General features: G+C 35.4%; 1 non-coding gene across 1 annotated transcript; it reads left to right on the forward strand.

Annotated features, from left to right (window-relative positions):
- Positions 1-13,825: 13,825 nt before the first annotated feature.
- Positions 13,826-13,929, forward strand: LOC125344338. The gene has a single exon (XR_007209477.1). It is a non-coding gene; the product is annotated as a U6 spliceosomal RNA (small nuclear RNA).
- The last annotated feature ends 449 nt before the right edge of the window (positions 13,930-14,378 follow it).

Here is a 14,378-nt window from a genome sequence, read left to right on the forward strand (position 1 = left end):
ATATTCCTTATGTCAATTTAATTCTAACTCTTTCAGATCCTGTCTGAGTAATCATGCCTCTAGGGACCTAACAGTGTTTAACCCGTGGATTTAGATCATATCCACGGAGAGGTCTTATTACAAATGACACTTTTTTATACATCTAAGAGTTCATTTAAATTGTGGAATGTATAGTATTGGCTTTTTTTAATGGTTTCACATGGCATGTTGAAAGTAATTACAACACTGACATAACACTCGTTTCCATAACATGGAGTTCATTTCACTTAGCATCATCTTATGTGTTCATGGGGGCATAGCTATTAGGCTCTTGTGATCCTCTGCTGTGACTAGCCAAAACCTGTGCTAATTATTCCCTATGAGGGTACTGAGGCTTGAACTCAGAGCATGGGCACTGTCCCTTAGCTTTTTCACTCAAGGGGGGGCGGGGGCTTCTACCATTGAGCTGTGGCTCCACTTCTGGCTTTTTACTGGTTCCCTGGACATAAGAGTCTCATGGACTTTTCTGCCCAAACTGGCTTCAAACCTAGGTCTTCATCTAGATCTCAGCCTCCAGAGTAGGTAGAATAAGAGGCAGCGCTTGCCAGACCTTTTCTTGACTACACATATCACAGGCATAATTGTATATGCCATTGTATGATTTATTTAGATTACACTCTGTCTATTGATAATCCTAACTGAAAACTCAAAGAGGATAGAGTCAAAATCTACTTAATTGCAACTTGATATTAGTGGTGTTCATAAAAGTATTTTCTTCCTGACCTTTTCTCTTTCCCAATCAAAGCAATTCAGTGGCTTTCCTCTCTCTCTCTCTCTCTCTCTCTCTCTCTCTCTGTGTGTGTGTGTGTGTGTGTGTGTGTGTGTGTGTGTGTGTGTGTCTCACTTCTTTCTTTCTTCCACTTTCCATCTAAAATCATGAGATGTTTTGTCCAGTTAAATAACACCCACATCAAGGTGCTATTTTAAGCCAACAAGTATACACGTATAAAGAAAAAAATAGCCCTATTGACAAGAAGGCACTAAAACATATCCACTTTCCTTTCACCTCACTGCCTGCTGCAAACGTTCTAGTTCTGGTTGCTCTAATATTTGTAAGGTGGAAGAAGGAAAAAGAAGGCTTTTCCAGTCTGTTCTCCAAGCAGCCAGTTTATAGCCACACAACTTATCCAAAACATCCTTTTTAAAAAGCATTCATTGAGTTGCTGGTGTTCGTGCCACTGGGAGTAGAGAAGGAACATGTAACTGAAAAATGTGCATTCAAAACTATCCGGGGGCGTATACATTTCATTTTTATCTGTTTGCAAAGAAAGTAACTGAAATATGACTAACTTCCAACTGGGAATTTGCACACTTGAATAAGAACAGCCAGATGCTTGGGTCCTTCACACTCCAAACCCAAATCAATTTTTCTTTCTGCCAACAATATCAAAGGACTGGGTGAATTCACCCCAGTGCCAGCAGCTCAACACTATGCTAGTTTCCCTAGAAACAGTACAAATGTAACCAAAGGATTTTAACTATGCCTATGGATTAGAGTCCAGCTAACAGTTTTGGTAACTCTCAGTCTCTAAAGAAACGGCAGTACCTATGTAAAACCTAAGCACTGTTGGAGGGAAGGAGAGCCAATTAATGACTAACTTTGCATTAATGAGAGGATGCCTTGAAGCTTTCCAGAAAACAAAGAATCCTGCAGTCTTTCTTTGTTTCTTTCTTTCTTGCTTGCTTGCTTGCTTGCTTGCTTGCTTTCTGTCTTCTTTCTCTTTTTTTGTAGCCTTCTTTTGCTTCAAGGAGAGGAAGGGATCACAAGGTCAGGTTCCCAATCAGTTCACTTAGGACACTACATCTGAAAGGACAGAAAAACATTTTCAAACAAAATCTCTGGAAGATTTTAGCTCATCCTTCACAGTGGAGTACCTTTCCTTCCAAGCGGTTTCTCAAGCAACAACTAAACAAGCTCAGATAATAAAAAAAAATCCCCATTGCTTCCAAATAGCCTTGGTTGTTACAGAAAATAAACTTTTAAATAAAAAAGCTTTGGAGAGAGTTCTACAGCACTGAATGTTTGAAACAGGTTAAAAATACCTCAAGGTAAAGGAAACAATGAGGCTTCTTGAGATTGGTTTGGGAAGAGAGTAGGAGAAATGAAGGACAGTGAAGGAGGAAGGGAGTCTGGTTGAGTTACATTGTATGAATAAATGAACATGTCAAAATTAAACCACATTACACAACTAATTAATGCTAATAAAAAACCATGGACGTTAGGCAACAGTGGCTCACACTTTAATTCTAGCTACTCAGGAAGCTGAGATCTGAGAGGATCATGGTTCAAAGCAAAACCCAGGAGGGCAAGTCCATGAGACTCTTGCCTCCAATAAACTACAAAAAAAAGACCAGAAGTGGAGCTATGACTGAAGCAGTAAAGTGCTAGCCTCGAGCAAATAAAGAATCTCAGGGACAACTCCTAAGGCTGAGTTCAAGCCCCACAACCAGCACACAAAAAATGTGGAAATGTATTTCAAAGTAATAATAATGCTGTCAGTAGAAAAGTTTTCTTTGCATGATTATATACTAGGAAATATTATAAATATTCTAACAATAACTATTGACCTAATCTGGACTACAACTTCATGATGTAGTTATTATTCCTGTGTTATACTTGGAAAAAACCAAGTAACTTGATAACTCACATAGCAAGTAATTCCTCTACTGATTCTGATGAACTTTGGTCCAGTTATGATCACAACTTAGTTTACCTAAGAAAACATGCTACTCAGGAGGCTAAGATCACGGTTCAAAGCTTACCTCATCAGTAAAGTCCCTGAGATTCTTATCTCCAGTTAACAAGCAAAAGCTCTAAGTAGAACTGCTCAAGTTGTAGACTGCTAGTAGCACTATCTAGGTAAAGACCAAGGTATAGAGCACAGGGCCTGAGTTCAAGCCACAGTACCCACCAAAAAAAGTACTTTAAAATCATGTTTTTGAAAAAGTACATTATAAAATGGACACTCAAGATAGAAATATAGCACAAAAGTAGTCCTAATACATATGCAAAACAAAAAGAAACTACAAACGTGTCAAAAAGAAGGAGGCTGAGATCTGAGGATCACAGTTCGAAGCCAGCCTAGGCAGAAAAGTCCCAAAGAGACTCACTTCCAATTAACCACTCAAAAAGCTAGAAGTAGTGCTGTACTAGCCTTGAGCACAGAGAGGCTCAGAGACAGCACCCAGGCTCTGAGTTCAAGCCTTACAACCAACAAAAACATTAAATGACTTTGAGTGAAATACATACATAGTGAGACTGAATTTAAAAGCAAGCAAGCTCTGTAGTAGAGTGCTTGCTTGGCCAACAAGGGCCTGGGTTCAGCCCCCAGTACTAAGGGGGAAAAAAGATTCAAACATGGCTTCCATAATACAAACTCTTTAAGTTCAAAAACAAATAGATAAATGGTTGAAAGTTAAAAAGATAAAAAAGTAAGCTTTAATAAGCAAAAGGCAGAATTGGAACAATATATTTATGTCGGAACAAAGTACAGTTTGCCAAGCATTTGAGGCTCACATTTGTAGTTCTAGCTATTCAGGATGCTAAGATCTGAGAATCAAGGTTCAAAACCAACCCACATAGATGAATTCTGGTAAATCTTATTTCCAATTAACCAGCAAAAAGCTTGAAGTAGAGGTGTGGCTCAAGTGATAGAGTATCAACCTTGAGCAGAAAAAGCTATGAGAGCATAAAAACCTGAGTTTAAACCCCATTTACAGCACAAATAAAGGAAAGAAAAGATAGATTTTAAAATAAATACATTTTACTCAAGATAAATAAGGTTTCCTTGTTAGGTTTAAATAGTTACAAACTTTAATTCAACATGTCATTGTATGAATATCATGAACCTTGACTGGTGCTGATAAAGAGGTCAATCAAGAAGGATTTTTGTCATAAATATATATTCCCCCATATACATTGAAACAAAATATGTGAATCAATGATTACATAATTGAAAGGAGAAATAGACAATTGAACACAAGTAGTTGAATATTTTCAATAATTGATATAAAGATTATTTTAAAAATCAAGAAGTAATAATTGACCAATACTCTATACCAACTATTCTGTATATACCTATGAAATTCTCCACAAAATAACAACAGAACATGCATTCTTTTCAAGTGCACACAGAATATATTGCAGTAGATAATTTTCTAGGCCATAGGAAGGACACCTTTATAGAGTTAATCACACTAACATTGTGTGAGATGTATTGATAGCCCACAACAGAATTAAATTAGAAATAATGGAAATAAATTTGGGGAATTAATAAATGTGAAAATTAAACAAAACATACTTCCTAAATATCAGTGATTCAAAAAAGAAATCATCGTATAAAATACTTTAAAGTATTAAACATGAAACACAAAATTAAAATTTAAATAACATAGTAAAAACAAAGTAGTACTCTCAGAGGAATTTATACCTGAAAAACAGCCATACAAGAAAAGAATAAAGAACATAAAACAACATCCTACCATTTTTCAATAAGTAACACTAAAAAGTTTTAGCAAAAGCAATCTACACCTCAAGAAACCACATAGAAAGAAAGAATCATCAGAACAGAAATGAATGAAACAGAACAAAAACAAACACAAAACCAAAGCTGATTTTTTTCAGATGGAAAGAACCATTTTTCTTCCAACAGCCATTTGGTTATTTATGCTATCGTTGTCAAGCCATACAAAATTATCTGTACAAGCAGACAGCTGAGGGCAGCCCATGAAAATCATACAAAAAGTTTATATGTCGGTTTCATAATGTACCAAAAGTTTTCACCAGCTTTACACAGCCCGAGGGCCACATGTTCCCCAGCCTTACTGCAAAATTGACAACGTTTTTTAATTAATTTATTTATTTATTGTCAAACTAATGTAGAGAGGGGTTACAGTTTCATATGTAAGGCACTGAGTACATTTCTTATCAAACTTGTTACCTCCTCCTTCGTTTTTCTCCCACCTTACCCCCCTCCCTGGTTCCCACCCACCGTACCCCGAGTTGTACAGTTGGTTTACAGCATATTGTATTCTAAGTATTGCTGTTGCATTGGTTTCACCTTTTACCCTTTGTCTCTTCATTTTGGTGGTCCCCTTCCCTAGTTCTTATAAACAGACATACAATACCCAGTGTACCAAAGTCAGTTACAATGACACATCAAGGGTAAAACCATGGGGAAGAAAGACCCCCAAAAGGCATAATTTCTTATGGTACGTTGAAAATAACAAAGATAAACCACATATTTCCAAATCTTGTAGCTAATTTCGCTTAGCATCATCTTATGTGATCATATGTACATTGCTATTGAGCTATTGTGCTCCTCTGCTAGGACTATCCTAGACAAATACTAAAAATTGACAAAAGTTTTAGCTAGTCTAACAAAGAAGAGAAAAAAAAAACTCGTTACTGAAGTAAGGATTGAAATAATAAACACAACTATTGTCCTCACAGAAATATAAAGCATTATAAAGGAATATCATGAACAATTATGCAAAGAATTAGATAGATTAAGTGGACAAACTCCCAGGAAAAGGAATCAAGCAGTTAAAAAAATATCAACCAAGAAAATTCCAAAAGCAGATGGCTTCACTGACAGGTTTTCTAATCATTTAAGGAAGAATAAAATTAGGCCTTCACAAACATTACTTTTTTTAAATTTAATTTTATTGCAAAGGTGATATACAGAGGAGTTACAGTTATATAAGTAAGGTAGTGAGTATATTTCTTGTCATTTCTCATTTTTCTCCCACCTTCCCTCTCCTCCAATCTGCCTCCCTACTCCAAGTTATACAATTAATTTCCAACATAGACAGTATCACTATAGTAGACCAGAATTTCCCAAGTATCAAAACAGGTAAAACATAACCAAAAAAGAAAGCTATATACCAGTATCATTTGTTAATATCAACACAAAATTTCTTAAAAATAAGAACAAGCCAAATCTAGAAATGTGTACAAAGAATTGTATGTTATGAACAAGTGAGATTTATACCAGGAATATTGTTGGTTCCAATTATGAAAACTTACCAAATTAATTCATCGTGCTTGTGGAACAACCAACCACCTGATAGATTCAATATACAACAAACTTTTAAGAAAAACTCTGAACTAGGTGCTGGCAGCTCACACCTGTGATCCTAGCTACTCAGGAGGCTGAGAACTGAGAATCATGTTTTGAAGCCAGCCCAGGCAAATAAGTCTGTGAGTCTCTTATCTCCAATAAACTACTCAGAAAAGGCTGGAAGTGCCCTTGTGGCTCAAGTGATAGAGCACTAGCGTTGAGCACCAAGAAGCTCAGGAACAGTACCCAGGCTTGAGTTCAAGCCCCACGACCTGCCCCACCCCCAACAAAAAGAGGAAGGAAGAAAGGAAGGAAGGAGAGAGGGACGGAGGGAGAAAGAAAGGGAGGAAAAAGAAAAAGAAAACCTCTGGACAAGCTATGAATAAACCGGAAAAAGCAAGATAAAATCCAGAGCTAAAACTTCAATGTGAAAAGCCTGGATATGGTACCCTAAAATTAAAAACAAGACCAGAATGCTTGTTTACAATGTTTTTGCTCAGTATTGTGCTCTAGAACATATAGCCAGAATGATTAGCCAAGAAAAAGAAATAACAGGTGCCTTGTACTGGCAAATTGGCATTTTGAATTGAGACCCCTTTGTTTAAATATTTAAGGATTGAAACAGTTTTTTATTTTAAAGAAGCCAAATAAAGAATGCAAATTGGGTGCTGGGAATGTGGCTTACTGGTAGAGTGCTTGCCTAGTATGCATGAAGCCCTGGGTTCAATCCTCAGCACCACATAAACAGAAAAAGCCAGAAGTGGCACTGTGGTTCAAGTAGGAGAGTGCTAGCCTTGAGCAAAAGGAATCCAGGGATAGTGCTCAGGCCCTGAGTCCAAGCCCTAGGACTGGCCAAAAAAAAAAGCAAATTGCAAGGAAAGAAGTAAAACTATTTGCAGATGATATATTTTCAATATAAAAGTTTCAAGAATTTCAGAAAATAATTCAAGTAAAGAAGATCAGTGAGGTTTTACGATATAAGCTCAAAGTACAAAATTAGTTTAATTTTGAAACCACAATAATGAACAAACTGAAACCAAGGGCAGTCTTACTTATAGAAGAATAAAAGTTTAAAAACAGTTGAAATGCATTTAATAGAAATGCAGGATATGTAGCCTGAAAACTAGAAAGCATTTTTAAAAGAGACAAAAAATCTAAATAATGAAATGCCAGCCCACGTCTATAGATTGGAAAACATAATGTACTTTTAGGTTAACAGTACCACTCAAATTAATTCATAATTTCAACACTTTTAATCAAGATTTCAACTGACTTTTTTGCAGAAAATGAGAAGCTAAAATTCATATGGAAATTCAAGAGACACAGAATAGCCAAAATAACTTTGACAAGGTGAAGAAAGCTGTTGGTCTCATCTTTGAACAGTTTCAAAGCTAACTACAAAGTCGCAGCAATCAACAGTATGATGTTGGCATTAAAGATAGATGGACTAGAATTGAGAACCCCGAAACAAACCAACACTAGAATGTTCCATTAATGTTTGACAAGGGTACTGAGATGATTAAATAGAATAATTTTTAATGAATTATACTGAATCAGCATTCAAAATAACAGCTTTACAGAAAAAGTAATTCAACATGTGATATCTACTTAAAATTGAGAGCTAAAAGTAGGAAAATCTTAAAATAATTAGACACAAATTTCCATAATTTGGGGTTAGTGCTTTTTTTGAGATATAGCACCAAAATCACAAATTATAAAAAAGAAAAATAAGAATCGTGGAAAGTTGAAGTTTGTTGAGATAAAAATTTGTCAACCAGGTAAACCAATGCAACAGCAATACTTACAAGACAATATGCTGTAAACCAACTGTACAATGGAGGGGAGGGAATTGAGGAGGAGGGAAGGTGGGGGAAAAATGAGGGAGGAGGTAACAAGTTTGAAAAGAAATGTACTCACTGCCTTACAAATGAAACTGTAACCCCTCTGTACATCACTTTGACAATAGATAAATATTTTTTAAGAAGTAGATATGTGGAATAAATTTAAAAGATCTATTTACAGCATGATGACTATAACTGTGATGTATTTTATTCAACAAAACCCTAAGAAATCAGGTTTTATGTGCTCTCATTACAAAATTTCTAAATATGTAAAGTCACACATGTGTTAGTAAGTTCAATTTAGACATTCCATAATGTATACATATTTTAAAATATGTTGTAAAAGATAAATATATCCAATTTTTATTTGTCAAGTAAAAGTAAATAAGCTTTCTAAAATAAAAAAAAAATTGTCAGCCAAAGAAGATCAGGAAAAGAATGAAAAGGCAATTCAAAGAAGGGGAGAAAATATTTGCTAATTAGATGTCTAGTATATATTGTATATGCAAATCATATATCTAGCCTACTGATTACAACTCCAGACAGAAAAAGATAACCCATTTTAAAAGAGTGAATTATCTGAACTGGCATTTATAGATAAATGGACCAATAAGGACATAAAAAGGGGTTTAGCATCATTAGCTATTTTTTTAAGTAAACTTAGAATGAGACACCTATTTACACACACCAGGATATAGTCAAGCAGTAACAAAGTAGTTACGGATATAGAAAAATTAAACCCTCTGACATTTAGAGTGCAGATATAAAATGGTTTAGCAACTTTGAAATACAGGTTGAGAATTCCTTTAGAAAGTTAAACATGGAGGTATCATACAACCCAGCAATTTCAAACTGAATATCTGCACCTAACCTGTGCATGAATGTTGTGTCTGTCTGTCTGTCTCTGTGTATCTGTGTCAGTCTGGAGGCTTGAACTCAGGGATGAGCTTTTGTGCTCAGGCTAGTGCTATACCACTTGAGCCATAGCTTCACTTCCGGCTTTTTGGTGATTAATTGGAGATAAGAATATCATGGACTTTCCTGGGCTGGCTTTGAACTAAAATCCTCAGATCTCAGCCTCCTGAGTAGCTAGAATAACAGGCATGAGCCAAAGGCACCTGTCATGAATGTTCTTAACGGTATTATCCATAATAGTAAAACAATAGCAACCCCCAAATGTGCATCAATTAATGAATGGATAAATAAAATTGATATCTTTGTATAATGGAATATCATTTAGCCTTCTATATTATATATAGTATGTCATATATAGTATATCAAATAAAGTACTGATACATAGATGAAAATTGAAAACACTAGAAATTAAAGAACCCAGTTACAAAGGACCTTTGCTTTAAAGAATGCATTAATATGAAAATCTTTATACTATACAAATTTATAGAGCCAGAAAATTTGTTTGTGGTTGTACTGGTCTGGGTTTGGAAAAAAGAAAATGTGGAGTGACGGCTAATGAGTTACAAAGTTACTGTAAGACAGTAGTAGTGTTTTTTTAAGTGGGTTACTGTCATGATTACAGAAACCTGAAAATAACAAAAAATATAGATTTACACACTTTAAGCAGATAAACTTTAGTGATATGCAAATTTGATCTCAGTAAATCTCTTCAAAAATAAGAAAACTTTGAATCAAATAATCTTCAGGCACTATAGGGGTCTCACATTCAGAGATTCTATGATGATAAATATAGAATATTTTATGCATGTGACTGCTTTTGTTGGCTCCTTTCTTTGCTGAAAATTTGTTTATATTCCTTTGAACTGAAAAATGAAATAATGGTTTAAAGACTCCATTATAGTCTCTCTCAATAATTACTTCTAAATGCACTTGCCAGACATTTTTTTTTTTTTTTTTGCCAGTCCTGGGGCTTGGACTCAGGGCCTGAGCACTGTCCCTGGCTTCTTTTTGCTCAAGGCTAGCACTCTGCCACTTGAGCCACAGCGCCACTTCTGGCCATTTTCTGTATATGTGGTGCTGGCGAATCGAACCCAGGGCCTCATGTATATGAGGCAGGCACTCTTGCCACTAGGCCATATCCTCAGCCCCTTTGCCAGACATTTTTGAGATCCCTTAATGCATAAGGTACAGTACAAAGTGTTATAACTGATATGGAGATTTGAGTCTTGGAACCTCTTTCTAAATATCTAACAAATATGAAATCAAAAAGTTGTAAATCAACACAGAAGTTGTGCAGAATATATCAGAGAACACTTGACAGTATGACGCATTCTAGCTTTAAAAGATGAACAAGCATTTGATAGGTGAACACAAAAGCACTCCATCCAGTCTGAGAAAAACTATGTGAACAAAAGCATAGAGAAGATCTACTCTTGATTCTTTCAAGAAAATAGAAAATATACAATAGCCAATCTAATTTCAGTTGCTATAAATATTTGAATATCACAAGTTAATACTCATTATAAAATTATATTTTACCACACAATGTAACATACAATTTTAGCATACATTGTAGCCTGAAATTTGTTTGACTTGGTCAGGCTTCATTGCATTTCTGTTCCTATTTGTTTTACCTAATGGCTGTTAAGGAGTTTAAAAAAGTGTTATGGTCTTCTATGGGTTAATAAAGTAATATTATTTTCTTTAAAGTCAAAATTGGTATAGTGCCTAAGGAAGTGGTCCAAAACTAAAATAAGAAAACATTCTAATCCTTGTCATGACCTCAATAAAATATACATACAATAAAAGGTTCCCCTGAGAACTTTATATTTCAAAACTTTTTTTGAAATTATTACATTTTCCAATTTAGAGTACTTTTTGGTTTACAGAACAATTGAACAGAATGTACAGAATTCCCACATGCTGCCTCCACCCACTCTAATTGCTAACATCTTGCATTAGTGTGAATATTTGTTGAAGCTATAAGATTGATACATAATTATTAACTGTTTTATGTTTGAATTTTTTGTGTGCTGTACTGTTCTATGGCTTCTACAAATGCATAAATGTATCCGCCATGACAATGAGATACAGAACAGTTTCACTGTCCTAATTATTCCTTAACCCACAACTCATCATGCCCCTCTTCCTTGCCTGTGCTAAACCCCTGGCAAGGGCAGATTCTTTCACTGTCTCTATAGTTCTGCCTTTTCCTAATGTCATATATTTGGAGTCGTACAGTATGTAGCCTTTCATACAAAGTGCTTTCATTTAGCAATACATATTTAAGGTTTCTCTACATCTTTTCATGGCTTATTTTCATACCTTATTTATTTCCATTACTGAATAATATTCTATTATATGGACATATTATATTTATTTACTGCTGATGGACATTTATTTGTCTCTGAGTTTTTGGCACTAATCAGGCTGTTATAAACATTTATGTGCAAATATTTCTCTGGATTTCAGTTTGGAACACATTGGGGCAAGTGTGTGAGATTGAAGAACGATTAGGATAAAATTATATGTACCTCTGTAAGAAGCTGTGCAGCCCTTTCCTAAAGTAGCTCACTACCAGCAATGAACCAGAGTTCCTATGGTTCCTGGTTTAGGATTTATTAATGAAAAAGCATGTTCAGCATTGAGTTATATGATATTCTTAGCCACTGATGGCTAATTCTGTACCTAGTTAATAGATGATAATAGGGGAAACCAGCAAGTGGCATTCAGTTGTGTATGTGGCCTTTTGTTGTAATTCCTGAAGATCACATGATGCTTTTTGAAAACCAATTGAGCATTATAGTGCAGATGGAACCTAAGCCCACCTCAGTGGAAAAGGAGAGTAGAGACTAGATATTTTGTAATAAAAGTGAACATAGGAATCTGTTTTCTAATTCGGTTGAAACATTTTTAGTGGCGTTTAGTCCCTGATCAATCTCAGGTAGTGCAACTATTTGCACTCTGCACAGCTTCAAAAGTAATTGGTTCCCAAATCAGCCTTCACTCTTCATTGATCTTGCTCATTGTTTCCTCTGTGCACTGCTCTAAGGACATATTACCTGTTACCATTAGTGATTTTTCTATCTGAATGGCCTGTCTTTACAATTAGATAATACTAATTGCTTACATCTTGCTCAAAAATCTCACCTTTCTGCTTCAGTTAGCTCCTGTTGGTTACAAAAAGAGAAATAAAATGAAACCAGGGGCTCAATCCTGTAATCCTAGCTACTCAGGAGACTGAGATCTAAGGATTGCAGTTCAAAGCCAGCTCAGGCAGGAAAGTCCAAGAGATTCTTATCTCCAATTAAACACCCAAAATTCAGGAATAGAGCTGTGACTCAAGTAAAGTACTAACCTTGAACAAAAAAAGCTCAAGAATAGCACTCAGGGCAGACATGAGACAGAATGACAGAGAGAGGTGTGGGGGAGGGAGGGAGGGAGTGAGGGAGACAGACAGACAGAAAGAAAATGAAGCACAGAAACTGATCAAGCCTTTAGGGAAGCAAGGGAAGTAAAATGATTAGAAGTGCTTATCACTGGAATTAAACTACTTAGGTTCAAATCCTGGCACTGTTGTTTACTAGATGTTCAACCTTATTAGTTTCTCACCAATCTGAACTTCAGTTACCTTAGCCACCCATTAAATGAGAACGTTAATTTCTATTTTATATGATGTGAAAATTAAGTGAATTCTTACAGGTATTTTATAAATACTACTATCATTATCAACTGTCAACTGTCTTCTTTCCTCTCCTTCCTCTTCTCCTCTTCCTCCCTACTCTCTCACCCTCATTAGTCTTTTCCTTGACACTTCTCCTTCTAGCTATCTATAGATCCTGCTCTTTTTCCACAATTATCCGTACCTCTGCTCTATATTTTTCTATTCTTTCAAAATTTCAAGAATATCATTCTTTGGCTTATCATAATGTAGTATAGTGGCTAAGAGGACAAACTTTAGAGTCCAACTCCATCTCTGTCACTTAGAACTTACCTACTTAAGCCTCTTAGGATTCCATTTCCTCATTTGTTGAGTGATGATTTTTTTTAGTGATTTTTTTTTAAGTATAGCATCTACCCCATAGACGGTGAGGAGGATTGAATGGGCTACAAGTTTATGGCATATACTGCAAATACTACCATTCTTATGGTAATTCTAAAAGTATCCTTTGGCTTCAGCTCCTGTTATCATCTGCTTTGGAAGTAAATTTGTTTTCCATACCCTATCCTTTGTAGACTGGCACGATGGGCCACAGACTGATAACAAAGTTAGAACTATAGTTTGCTTGTTTAGGTACCTATTTATCATTTGTGGCTGGAACATTAAAGAATAAGAAATCTAAAATAGTCACTAACCTTTGTGGGGCTGGGTTCTCTACAACTTGAGTAGATAAAACTGTAAATATGCAGTAGATGTCTAAATCATATATATATATATATGATTAATTATAAATGAGACCCAAAACCCTCTATAGAAATATGTTTAAAACTAAATCCTAGGATTTAAGGCTGGTTATGGCCTTAAAAGATCTTCTAAATATAACAGCATCTTTTTTCCTCTATCTCTATCCCATATTAACAGTTTAAAAAACTGAAGACCAGGGCTGGGGATATGGCCTAGTGGCAAGAGTGCTTGCCTCGTATACATGAGGCCCTGGGTTCGATTCGCCAGCACCACATATACAGAAAATGGCCAGAAGTGGCACTGTGGCTCAAGTGGCAGAGTGCTAGCCTTGAGCAAGAAGAAGCCAGGGACAGTGCTCAGGCCCTGAGTCCAAGCCCCAGGACTGGCCAAAAAAAAAAAAACAAAAACAAAAAAAAAACCTGAAGACCAGAAAGTGAACATGGCAGCCCTTATTATGTAGTGAATTACTGGGAAACTTCACTATGCCAGAATTGTTGCTACATAATTTAATTCACAAGTTAATCCAGATATGTTTATAAACCATATTCTCTCTATCTTAAAGGATACTTTTAGCAGCACATATATTAAAATTGGAACAATACAGAGAAGATTAGTATGGCCCCTGTGCAAGGATAACACACAAATTCTTGAAGTATTGCACATTTTTAGAATGAAGGAAAGAAAGAAGGAAAAGAAGTTTCAGAAGAAATAAAAGCAAAGCACTTTGTAAACACAGAATTAAGTCTTCTTCATGACAGGTAGTATTTTGCCTCTTAAATACACTAAGAACTAAGTGTGTTCTAGCATTCTAAAAGGATAGTCAAAATAATACTGACCAAGGGAGACAAACTAAGAAATAGGAATTGTGTGCAATTTCTATTTGATATTCATTGTATAATTTATGTGAATTTCTTCACTAGTAGAAAATTCAATAAAATGTATAATAATGTGTATATGAAATATAAAAATAAATAATAAATAAAGGACACTTTAAATAGTTGTACAAAAGGGTTTCAATTCAACATCTTCATTTATGTGCAAAATGCATCTTGATCAGTGTCATGTCTTCCATCATTCTCTCTCCCCACCTATCCCATTCCACCCATCAAGATACTC

The sequence above is a fragment of the Perognathus longimembris genome, chromosome 28 (assembly GCF_023159225.1).
Source record: "Perognathus longimembris pacificus isolate PPM17 chromosome 28, ASM2315922v1, whole genome shotgun sequence".
NCBI classification, from domain to species: domain Eukaryota; kingdom Metazoa; phylum Chordata; class Mammalia; order Rodentia; family Heteromyidae; genus Perognathus; species Perognathus longimembris.